The 13830-nt window shown below is 33.8% G+C and overlaps 1 long non-coding RNA gene across 6 annotated transcripts in view; it reads right to left on the bottom strand.

Annotated features, from left to right (window-relative positions):
• Positions 1 to 7011: 7011 nt before the first annotated feature.
• The window catches only part of LOC127737786 (uncharacterized), a 31947-nt gene continuing 25128 nt past the window's right edge, over positions 7012 to 13830 (bottom strand). For all 6 annotated transcript variants that reach the window (XR_007999818.1, XR_007999813.1, XR_007999822.1 and 3 more), the window contains 4 exons: positions 12808 to 12937; positions 11706 to 11861; positions 9877 to 9984; positions 7012 to 9084 (listed from right to left, as the gene is read on the bottom strand). This is a non-coding gene — a long non-coding RNA (uncharacterized LOC127737786). The remainder of the gene's footprint in view (positions 9085 to 9876; positions 9985 to 11705; positions 11862 to 12807; positions 12938 to 13830) is intronic.

The raw sequence follows: 13830 nt of genomic DNA, 5'->3' as shown, positions 1-13830 counted from the left end.
CTTCGTCATCAGTCAATATGCTTCTCTTACGTCGATATAACCTCGTATCGAACTCATACAAAGGCTATAATTGTATAATTTAAAATGGATCTATTGCCCATGTTATAGACCAGAAATTGCATGCCGATATCACCCCGGGTTGATAACTGGTTATCGGTCCGTCGATAATAGCCACGTTATCGATATCAGCCCATCGTCAATTATAATGTCATCGGTTAAGAAAAGCAACGTTCTTACTAGAAATCTGAAAAAAGTGTATATAAATGAATGAATTCGAAACAAAATCGCTTTGACGTAGACCGAATGAGACTGCATTTTCATTGAAAACATGTGATAAAAAAGTAATGACTTTGCATTAATAGATTGATACATGGCCTTTTTCATATTGCCCTTGTTATCAGCCCAAGACATTGAATTCGGACCCGAGGGCTTTAGTCCGAGGGACGATATCAGTTGAGGGCTGATAACAAGGGCAATATGAAAAAGGCCATATCGTCCCTCGCATCACACCATGACCCATATTAGCCCTTGCGCACAGCTCTCGGGCTATATATGGGAGTCTCGAGTTGATACTCTGGCCGGTATGGAAAATTCAATGTTATAATCCATAAATCTAGTGGTGATATTGCTCGAGCAACAACTGTGTACCAGTGTTATATGAACGTGACCCAGGGGTCATAGACCTGTTGGAACTAAATTGTAAGTATTTTTGCTGTATGAAAGATATCTGGTAAAGTCACACGCCTTGAACAACTGTGTAGCAGTTTAATATATACGTTACCGAGGGGTCATACATCACTTTGAACACAATATAAGTCTTGTATGAACGTTATCTAGGAGTCATACACCTCGAGGAACTCTGTACCTGTGTTATATGAACATTGTCTATCGGACCTTCGGAATACTGATATGGTTTTTATGACATATTTTGTCAGTGCATTGGACCTATATTTGAGCCATAAATTTCATTGCTTATAAAACAGGGGTCGTTCGAGTCGTCTTACCAAATTTGCTCAACCAATGTATATTTTTTTCCGATTGTGACCGATGTCCTCAGTGTGTAAAATGTCCTCAGTTTGAAAAAAAGTCTCCAATTAACCGTATGTGCGTGTTGCCCTCAGTGCCACTGTTAGCTGAACGTAACATGTTTATATCTAGGGATCCTACTTCTCGAACATTTTAGTATCATGGTTAATATATGTGAATGGTACACTGAAGGGGTCGAATAACTATGTAGTAATGTTATATTATTGTTATCTAACCGTCGAATGCCTTAAGTAACTCCATATAACTGTTTACAGAACTTTATCTAGGGGCCGTACACATCGAACAACTCAGTCCTAGTGTTATATGAACGTTATCTAGGGATCAAACATCTTAGTATAAGTGTTATATGAACGTTATTAAATGATCATACACCTCGAGTAACTAAGTATATCTGTTGTAGAAAAGGGGTCTGCAACCTCGGGCATCATTCTATCAGTGTAATATGAACGTTTTCTGCAGATCATAGACCCAAAGGAACACAGTACCACTGTTGTATGTGCGTTATCAAAGAGTCATACACCTCGAGGAGGCCAGGATAACTTACATTAACGTTATCAAGGGGTCTTTTAACTCGAATATCTCAGTACGAGCGTCGATCGTATGAATGCTGTCATGAGGTCAATCACCTCGAAGACTCCGTATCACTGTTATATGATCGTCATCTGAGGTAATACGCCTCAAGACATTCTTTATCAGTCTTATATGGACGTTATCGGGGGATCAATCATCTCCAGGAACACAATATTTCTGTTATATGAACGTTATCTAGAGTCTGGCACCACAAAGGTCTCAGTACCAGTTTTATATGAAGGATGTCTGTGGTTCAAACACCTCGAGAAACACCGTATAACAGGTATAAAAACCTTATCTAGGGGTCAGGCGAGTCGAACATTATAGTGCCAGTGTTATATGAATGTTATGAAGGGTTATACGTCTATAGGAACTCAGTATCAGTGTTAAAAAACGTTTTTATCAGCATGTTATATCAGTTTATTTAAAATGGATGTATTGCCCATGTTATAGACCAGAAATTGCATGCCGATATCACCCCGGGTTGATAACCGGTTATCGGTCCGTCGATAATAGCCACGTTATCGATATCAGCCCATCGTCAATTGTAATGTCATCGGTTAAAGAAAGCAACGTTCTTACTAGAAATCTGAAAAAAGTGTATATAAATGAATGAATTCGAATCAAAAACGCTTTGACGTAGTCCGTATGAGACTGCATTTTCATTGAAAATATTTGATAAAAAAGTAATGACTTTGCATTAATACATTAATACATGGCCTTTTTCATATTGCCCTTGTTACCAGCCCAAGACATTGAATTCGGTCCTGAGGGCTTTAGTCCGAGGGACGATATCAGTTGAGGGCTGATAACAAGTGCAATTTGAAAAAGGCCATATCGTCCCTCGCATCACACCTTGACCCATATCAGCCCTTGCGCACAGATCTCGGGCTATATATGGGAGTCTCGAGTTGATACTCTGGCCGGTATGGAAAATTCAATGTTATAATCCATAAATCAAGTGGTGATATTGCTCGAGCAACTGTGTACCAGTGTTATATGAACGTGACCCAGGGGTCATAGACCTCTTGGAACTAAATTGTAAGTATTTTTGCTGTTTGAAACATATATACATGGCCTTTTTCAAATTGCCCTTGTTATCAGCCCAAGACATTGAATTCGGAACCGAGGGCTTTAGTCCGAGGGACGATATCAGTTGAGGGCTGATAACAAGGGCAAAATGAAAAAGACCATATCGTCCCTCGCATCACACCTTGACCCATATCAGCCCTCGCGCACAGCTCTGGGGCTATATATAGGAGTCTCGAGTTGATACTCTGCCGGTATGGAAAATTCAATGTTATAATCCATAAATCAAGTGGTGATATTGCTCGAGCAACTGTGTACCAGTGTTATATGAACGTGACCCAGGGGTCATAGACCTATTGGAACTAAATTGTAAGTATTTCTGCTATATGAATGATATCTGGTAAAGTCACACGCCTTGAACAACTCTGTACCAGTTTAATATGAACGTTACCCGAAGGGTCATACACTGTTGGAAGTAATGCATAAACATAACGTTCTCGCTGCCGCTATTCATTGTAACGTCACCTTAGTGTGACGTATTGATATTAGAGTTTGAATAGAGATCCATACATGCTAGACGCCTTTGTTATTGTTAGCCATATAGTTGCCCGATTTAACCACTTAACGATATACACAACGTTAAACACAATATAAGTCTTGTATGAACGTTATCAAGTTATATGAACTTTGTATCTTCAAAACTATTTCTCATGCTTGCATGACGATAAAAAAAGTCTTCTTTTTTTTAATATTTCACTTGTCAGAATAGTTAAAAAATTGAAATGTTTCCCGCCTTGGCTATCCTACAGGATTATCATGAAAGACTATTTCCCATTAAAAATGTCGCATAGGATTATTTTTTCTCCTAAGGGATTTTATTTGTCCTATGGGATTTCTTTTCTCCTATAGGATTTTGTTTTCTCCCATAGGATTTTCTTCTCTCCCTTAGGATTAATTTTGTCCCGTAGGTTTTTTTTTTCCCCTTAGGATAAATTTTGTCCTGTAGGATTTTTTTTCTATTGGATACATGTTCATTTTGTCCTGTAGGACAGTTTTATCAGGTTTGCTGTTTTTTTACACAATATATTTATGGTGTTGTTTGTATCAGTGTTTCCATATTTGATTAAAAATAAAACCTCAAAATAATACATCATGCACTTCAAACATTCCAATACTTTTATGCTCGTCAATGCGAATAGTCTGCGTGGTCCAGAACATGGAGTATCAAACATCAATAGGAAAGGTATATTTAGACCTTGCAACAATAAAAACTTTTTACATCGGATGTGACCTTGAGAGGTCATACCGGTGTTATGTTGCCGCAGAAATTCTGCACATGTCCCTTGCGCTTTTGACTGATAAGCGAACGTATTTCGTATAAATACGCGGATATTATCGAGTGCAAAATAACATTCCTTATCGCTTGTTATAAATTCATTTCTTCAATGAATACTCATGAAAATAATTTTTAAGAACATAAATAAATAATATGAAAATGTGTTGTCGTGAGAAACATATATATATAAGTAAAACAATCAATAATATCTATGCACACGTACCGAAAAATTGTGTTTGTGGATGAATATCTCGAAAACGCATTCCAACAACAGCGGGCTTGAAAGAAATTGAGAGGCGAACCCTGTCTGGCAGGTATCATATTACCGCCTGTCATTTATTCATCATCCAACATAACTTGCGGTCATCCGATGTTCAGTACTTCAGTACTTTGATTTAACTTGTATTGTTGGCTTACAGTCTCATAGATCTATATAATTCCAAACCAGAGTTGTAAACTTTACCTCAGAATATGCAAAAGGATCAATGCTTAATTGTCCTTCTTAAATAGAACAAGAGTGCACACGTTGTAATGTCTCGCCTGCCTTACTAACCATGATTGGTTTTATGTTGATAGTCCTAAAGATAAAGTTTTACTACAAGTATCACATAAACTTAAAATTATCAATGATCCATGAAAATGAGGTCAAGGTCATATAGACCAAGCCAGACAGACATGTACCCCTTACAATCATTCCATGCATCAAATATAGTTGACCTTATTGCTTATAGTATCTAAGAAGCAGACTTAAACAGGAAAACTTAAATCTGGCCAATGAACCATGAAAATGAGGTCAAGGTCAGATGAACCCTGCCAGACAGACATGTACACCTTACAATCATTCCATACACCAAACATAGTTGACCTATGGCTTATAGTATTAGAAAAACAGAACAAAACACAAAAACTTAACACTGACCAATGAACCATGAAAATGAGGTCAAGGACAAATGACACCTGCCAGACAGACATGTACAACTTACAATCATTCCATACACCAAATATAGTTGACCTATTGCTTATAGTATTAGAAAAACATACCAAAAAACAAAAACTTAACACTGACCAATGAACCATGAAAATGAGGTCAAGGACAAATGACACCTCCCAGACAGACATGTACACCTTACAATCATTCCATACACCAAATATAGTTGACCTATTGCTTATAGTATTAGAAAAACAGACCAAAACACAAAAACTTAACATAGACCAATGAACCGTAAAAATGAGGTCAAGGTCAGATGAAACCTGCCAGACTGACATATACCCCTTACAATCATTCCATACACCACATATAGCTGACCTACTGCTTATAGTATCTGAGAAACGGACCTTATCACGTAACTTTAACCTTTATCACTGATCCATGAAATGAGGGTGAGGTCAGGTGAACCCTGTCTGACGGACATGTAGACGTTGCAAGGAACCCATATACCAAATATAGTTATCCTATTACTCATAATAAGTGAGAAATTCACATAACAAAAAAACTAAAAAAAATTTTCAAGCAGTCGCTGAACCATGAAAATGAGGTCAAGGACAATGGACATAAGACTGACAGAAACTTCGTAACATAAGGTATCTGCATACAAAGTATGAAGCATCCAGGTAATCTACCTTCTGAAATATAAAGCTTTATAGAAATAGTTTACGCCACCGCCGCTGCCACCGGATAGTAATACCTGTCTCACTCTGCGACTTTCATCACAGGCAAGACAATAAAAACAAAACAACTCAACAAATGTCCTCATGATTTTTACCTTTCAAATAAATATTTTACCACAAAGAAGCAATTTAACAATGTTTAAAAATACCAAGAAACAGATACTGTGAATAATTTTCATTTACACTTACTAGTTAAGCTTGAAATGACAAAAAAATCAATTCGAAGAGACTGCACCAGTATTTATGTGGTAAATAGATTACGCTTTGTATCTAATAAATTGTTGACGCAGTGATATATTTCGTCTTTATTCAATTTTGATAGTATGATGCAATTGTTTGAAATTAAAATTGTGCAAAACAATAAAAGTCAATGAACCATAACTGAAGGTGCAGGGACAAATAACCATCTTGGAAATGAGAAATGCCAATACTAATACAATTGCATACCAAATTTCACAAGTGTTTCCCTTCCTTAAAACTGACCTAAACACAAACTTTAACATGTAGACTATGCAAAAGTTTCAAAACCAAAAGACCATGACTGAGGGGGCAGGGACTAACAATATCCATGGAAATGAGATGTGCCAATGTCAATACAGCTGCATACTAAATATCATTGACCTACCACCAGTGGTGCCCCTTTAACTAACCTAATCACAAACTAGTACATTGTTGACGCCGACACTGCCAGAAAAAAAATCACGTTTAAGTCTGGCGTTTTCTACTTTGTCCAGCCAGGACAAAACCTGTTTGTATCATTGAATAGGTTCAAAGGGTGCTGCTCAGGAGAGTCTTGAAGTTGGATGTGCACATATTAGCTCATTTTGAAGACCAAATACATGTGAAGCTGGGAACACTGATGATAGTGCAATTACTTTTATGTGTAGTTGTTTCGTAATATTTCATGAAAATGTTTTCTACCCAACATTCTTTCTTATCCAATAGCAAGGACCACATTTCTCATGAAATAAATGGCAATTTATTACTTTGACAATCCAAATAAACATCTAGAATATTCAAACTATTTCTCATGCTTGCATGACCATCAAAAAAGTCTTCTTTTTTTTTAATATTTCACTTTTCAGAATAATTAAAAATTTGAAATGTTTTCTGCCTTGGCCTTTGATTCTGGTACTTTGACCATTAAATGATTACATTTAGAAACCTTACAAATATTTCACACATTCTCTTTTTTTCTTGAATAATACATTAACTACAGTGTAATGAGGTTTCTTGGCCTTGAATTGAAAATGAAGGACCAGTAAGTTGATGAAAGGACAACCCAGAACCTTTTACAAACAAAATTATAAATTAAAACCTCTACTATTGTATTAGGACAAACAAATTAAAAAAAAAGACAATTATTTCTGACATAAAATATTTATTTTGTATTTAAAAAAGAACTATGGAAAATTGATACATCAACACATTTCTTTCCAAATGAAAGTTGTTATTTACACTGGTGAATTCTATCTAAGATATACATCTTTTTCATTAAATGTCAATACTTCAAAGCATAAAGCCTGACTAATAAAAAAAATACAAGTAAAAAAAATAAGTTCTATTGTCTAATAATCATACATGCATACATTTGAATTTTAAGGCTAAGTAAAGCTTTCTATTTCTCATCTTGTACAAAAGAGAAGGTTCAATAAGGCCCCAATATGACCCCTACTACTACCTATAATTACAAATTATTATTGAATGGCCTTTATTACAATGCATCATAGTTAAAACAATGAATAGATAGGAGAAATGCTGTTTTTTTTTATCTATTAATGTATCGGCATTTTTTTCATGAAATAAAAATAAGTATAACTTTCATTTCCTACCAATTAAAACAGGCTAATTTCAATAGGTTTTATGCATCATCTTCAAAAGCTTTTCAGCCTGAAATAATTTACTTCAAATTGGGACATAATAGGGCACTTACCACATCTACTCCTTTCAGAATAGAAATAGCAATTTCACCATTTTTAAAATAATCACAGAATTAATTTGTCAAAACACTGACTGAAGCAATTAAAATATTATTTACAAATATTTTGTTTTATATTTACATTTATACAATTGTGAACATTATATATATTGCACTGCTATACATAAACACTTAGTTTTCAAAATAATCATGATTTTTTTGTGTGTTAAAGTTAAAAACAGAATTCCATGCAACAGAGGCAAACTATAGTACATCAATGCAGATGATATTTTGCTTCATACAGACATCTGCTGAAACCCTCAATTCATAAGGAAGTCAAGACATAGAAGTGGTGTCAGTATGTCTTCCTTCCATGTTTAATTGGAATGTCTAATAACACCATAACATATCCATTACAACAATAAGCCAAACTAAGTATCAGCTTCAAAGCTTTTAAAACTTTATATCCATTGGGCCAAAAATAAAATTTAAATTGTTTGATGTTGCCTACCTACCCAAAAAATTTTATGACACAAACTGTTTCCAATTTTTTTTTAAAAGATTTTTTCCTGCTCTAACGTCGTTTTCTTGTCTAAAACATGTAACAAAGAATTTTTTAAGGGTGGCCTTGCATTCAATCGATTCAGATTTTAAATTTAGAAATGCCTTTTCACCTTTGTGTCAGATTATACATTCATACCATTTCAACAACATTAGTTTCTAAGATATTGGCCAAGATAAAACGGTTTGAAATGATACATTACTAACATGTTCATTGATATACATATTCCATTTTGCTTTAAAAAATAAACTCTTGAAGTAAAATTTGATAAAGTCACTACAGCTTTAACTCATATTGCAGAGCTGTCTTTACAAAAGGGCAGCAGTAGAATGATTTATTACTACAGATATTTCTAAAGTCACTCAAGAACAACACTTTGTGATAGTGACTGAAATTTTGCTGTATAGCAACTTAATAAGAGAGTGAAATATTATACATAGCTACAAGTTTCTGGGAATTAAACTTGACACAAAACATGCTGTAGTCATTTCATTAATAGCAACAAAAATTTGGCAGCACAGTGCTCATTAGAAGATGGTTTATCTATCAAATGTTCCTATGAGGTTCATTACAGACAAAATATAAAAAATACAATTCAGTAATAAAAATCAGTTTTGAGGTCTTAAACCCGTGGTCGATGTGTGACAATCCTGACATTGGTGTTCCTATCAAATGTCTGTATGTGGTTGTTAATTGCCGCCAACATATAATCCTCCATAGCTGGTTGTGGATGTTGTGGTTTCTTGTATCTTCCCATATTTTGTGGCAAGGGAGTCTTTGGCGCAGGACGTCTTCTCTTCTCCAAGGCTGATAAGTAGTTGATCCACCAAAGTTCATCTTCTCTATTTAGTTTACCATTCTTTACCCATTTTGGTAGATCTGTTCTCATCAACAGAATGATACCACTAATTTTTTCCATATGGTTCTACCAACCATGAGGAATGTCAGCTTGATCTGTCAAAAAAAACATAAATAGATATAGATTTGAAATAAGTAACTAATGCTTCAATTCCAATTCTCATATAGTTCAACTAAAATTACATAGATGCCAACCCTTTTTTGGTGCAGGATAATAACAGAAAATCAAGTCTCAAAATGATCACCACAATATCTAGTGGGGACTGTTCTGTTCAACACAAATAATCAACAGAACAAAAACAAGGAAAATATGGACTATAGCACGTTATGGTCTATGGTCGGGAAATAATTCCAATTACTGAAAATCGTAATTTTTGGCATCTATACATTTTACTGACAATTTACAAACTTGACAAGCTGCTCAAGGCAGTGTCACTGATCAAATGATCAAGTTGAACTCTTAATCTGTGTTTTTAAATGAACTTTAGAATTTCAGTACATTTTAAGCAATTGAATCAATTGTGATTTTTAGATTCTGTGACATCTGACCTACTATAAGGTCATACGACTAGCACTTTTGCTTTGTTATGTGAAACATTTTCTCTTTTGATGATATAATTTTAAAGGAAATTTTGTGAAATTTTGTAATGACAAACATATACATGATATAGTGATAAAGTGTTTAAATTTGCAATAAACGAATATTGGAACTAAAAATGTTTTGCATGATGTAATGTCTTAATTTAACAGTAACTGGAAGTAAGGATAACAAAAAATCATACATGTATGCAAAAGAACTTCTATAATAATATTCAAATACCAAATTTTATTACCATGGTAAGTCCATCTATCAGTAAAAAAATGCAAAAGAATAAAATAAATAATTACCTTTTTTACAATTTCCATTTTCACCAATATTGCTAGGAACATTATCACAAATTTATTTTTGTTGTCATCAGTTTGAATATAAAGTGTAGGAGGTAAACCACCATTTTCCTAAAAGAAAAAAAGTGAAACAGCTATATATATTATATATTCATGATATCTTTACAATAAAAAGTTTTCCAATCCTTTAATACTGAACAAGACATATTACCTAGCATATAAAGTATGCCAAAGTTAAAGTAACACAGCTGAATTTTAAGAAAAGATGTATTTTCAACAATGTTAATTTATGGTGAAACTGCATGAATAAATTGTTTCATTTCACCTCTTATCATGAGATAGGCAATTTGTTCTCCACTTTTTCAGTGAATTTATCATATTTCTTCGAAAAAAAATAGATCAAAGACTAAAATGACCGGGTTGCACACATTGTTTCTTAAACAATGGAGAATGGTCTATGGTTATCTGGGTTGAAAACTGTAGGAGTTGATTACACAAAAACTTGTACCCTCTTTCATAAATTTTGCTGAAAAATGACTAAGTTTCCAAGTCTGGAAAAATGAGAAAAAATTCCTCAAACAATTCCATAATAGCAGGTGCACAACTTTCACATATGTGCAATCTTCCTGTGAAGTTTCAGGGATCTGGGTTGAAAACTATAGGTGGAGTTGATTACACAAATTAGGTACCCACTTTTCCCCGCCCGCCTGCCTGCCCATCATCACCATACTATAATCCGGTTTCCCGGCCAAAAATTTTGCTTATATTTCCATAATATTTTACTTAATTTTTGGTATAAAGAAAACCATTAAATACCACAGAAAATAAAAATGCAATTGAAATTTATAGACTATATTATTAATAATGTTCATGAATATAGATGTTCATGCATTTAGATATATATATAATTCAGAAATGTGAATGTGAAAATAATCCTCCATCAAATGAGATTTACATAGTGTTCAAGTGCAAAAGTAAACAAAATAGACTTTCAGAATTGTTTTTTAAAACTATCAGGGTCAGCAAGAGATTGACACAAGCATGCTGTTGGTTTTCTTTTTTGAATTTGTTTTCCATTTTGTCATCACATGGCATTTTAGCTAAGTATAGGGTATGGGTTTTGCTCACTGCAGAAGGCCATACTTTGACCTCCAATAGTCAACATCATTGTCCGTTAGTCTTTATGCATAATTGTTTCATTGGCAATCATACCTATCCTTATTTTTATATGAAATATATAGCAACATTACACCCACCACATCTGTCAATGACTTTTAAGTATTGATTTTGAGAAAAGCCTACAAAGCAGGGTTAAGAACAATACTATAATTGTATTCATAAAAGAAAAGCAATTATAGGCCTATCCTCTTATGATGTTTATCATAGTCATGAAAATGAAGCCACCAAAATTTCATACTGATTTCCATACTTGTTGCAAACTTGGCACCACACAGTCCAATAATGAAAAGTTCATATAAGTTTATAACTGTTAGTGATATCGATGTATCTAACTTTAAGGGTTTTAAAGCAACCTTGTCAAATTATTATTTCCAATTTAATATGATATGCTAGATTGGACTCATCTGTTATTTTTCATGACTTTATCATGTGAACTCTTTGGATAGTTGTCTCATTGGCAATCATACCACATCTCTTAATTTTTATATTGTAGATGGTTCTTTGATGTTTAAAATTAATGGACTAAAAGTGGCTTCCATACACTTTGACTTTCTTGTAGATGCATAAATTGTAAAGTTAATAAAAATGTGTTTTTCTCCTGCATGTGAACTTTAGTCAATTGTTTCACTTTGAACTTGATAATTAATACTTACTTTTGTTACATCGCCTAACACAGACATCAAACAATTCAAGGTGATATTACAATCAGAGGAAAACTGATCTGTCCATGTAAATGTGTATGCCTTATTTAATCCGTGACATAAAACACCTGTGACATGGTGGTGCATTTTTTCAAGTGTTGTTTCATTCTGAAAAAAAATTTGTTGAAAAACATGTACTCATAACTCAAACCAGAATGCACTCACAATTCAAAATACTGGCAAACAGGAAGTAGTTATCTGACATATCTGAAAGGTGCACACTTAACAACTCATCTCTGTTGAGCTGCTGACCAAATAAAAAGTCAATGTGTTCAGTCGTTTCTGAGAAAAATGTGACAAAAAAGTTCATTCAAATATTGAAAAATTCAAAGTATTAGCAAACAGGAAGTAGGTATCTGACAGATCTTCAGATGCTTCACATATCACAAGTCATCACTGTCAAGCTGCTGACCAAATATGAAGTCATTCTGTTTAGTAGTTTCTAGAAAAGTTTAACGAAATATTTGTTGTACAAACAGATAGACAAGGTGATACCAATATAGCCCCCCCTTCTAGAATGGTATAATATTTGTCTCATACAAAATGCCTAAAAGAAAATAAATACTGCTAGAAGTTTTTTTCCTGTCAGAATGTTTATTTTAGCTACACATCCAGTTAGTTCATATGATTGCTGCTTCGCCTTAAGTTAATCAATCATTTAATAACAAGTAAATATAGTACTAAATAAAATGTCAACACAGAGATAGGTTTCCCATGTGTGACCTTATCACAAATTCTTACATTTGCCTGACATTCGTAGCAAAATTAAAAGAGACCATTCGAATGATATACCAAATATTTGTAAAAGTGATTTTATAAAGTACAAATATGATTAATCTAACACTGTCAACCCGTTTTCAATATTGAAATTGATTATTGCAGTGAAATATCATGTTCTTTTCAGAAATATACATAAAAGTAACTACCATGAAATGTATTATGTAAGAAGTATGTAGTGATGTATCATCCCAGTGGTCAGACCAGATAACCTAAATCTAGTTGTATAGACATAATGGACTTTGCAATTTTATACACACTTCCAAAATAAACTCACCTTAAAATGTAACGTAAATCTTGGCAGATTTGTTTTGGACTGATCCATATTGTCACTGATAACAGATGTATACATGCTTGGATGTTCTTTGGATTTCTTGATGTGTTTAAAATATTTTTCTCTGCAGAGACTGAAAAAAAAATCAAAATATATACAATATACCCACAAATGGCAGAATTTCACTGATGCACCACTATCAATACACCCCAAAACTCAAATGGGTTTTAAAGTTAGAGAAAAAAAATGTATTTAAAAAAAATAAATACGCACATGGATGCACGACTAAGTTGCGCTAATTCTATGACCATGACTTCCTTATACCCAACACACCTTCTAGAAGTGGTGATTAATCATGCCAGGTTTCATTACCCAACATCAAGGTGTAGTGATGTTAGGAAGCGTAAACTATCTTTATACCTATGCATGGGGGTGACAAACTAAAGAGCCTGTGTCGCTCACCTAGGTCTATGTGCATCTTCAACAATGGACATTCTCCAACATTGTAGACTAAAATAGAATTTATGACAATAATCTCTTTTTTGTTGATTATGTATTGCTGATCATTTTTCTGTTGATAGTTTCTCTCCATCTTCTTTAGTTTTTGCCCAAAACACAAAAAAGTGTAAAAAAAAACAGTAATTTAAGGGCAATCACTCATATAAAGTGTCTACTAAAGATTTCAGCAAAATTTAACTTGTTTGTAGATCTTGTCTTGCTAATCATTTTTGCTTTTTAAAGTGTATCTATCTTTTATAGTTTTCAAGATAATAGGCAAAAACACTAAAAATTGGTAAATATCGCCATTTAAGACCAATAACTCCAATAAAGAGTCAACTGACGGTTTTGATGTAAATGGACAGAAGGTAGATCACAACATTCTGAACATTTCTGCCCTGTCAGATTTATCTCTATTAATAGCAGTTTTCAAGATAATAGACAAAACTTGCATTTTACCCCTATGTTCTATTTTTAGCCCTGTCAGCCATTTTGGTTGGCAGGCATGGTCATTGACCACCTTTTTTA

This window comes from Mytilus californianus, unplaced genomic scaffold, assembly GCF_021869535.1.
Source record: "Mytilus californianus isolate M0D057914Y unplaced genomic scaffold, xbMytCali1.0.p SCAF_1, whole genome shotgun sequence".
In the NCBI taxonomy this organism is placed as follows: domain Eukaryota; kingdom Metazoa; phylum Mollusca; class Bivalvia; order Mytilida; family Mytilidae; genus Mytilus; species Mytilus californianus.
This window is presented reverse-complemented; position numbering and strand designations above follow the sequence as displayed.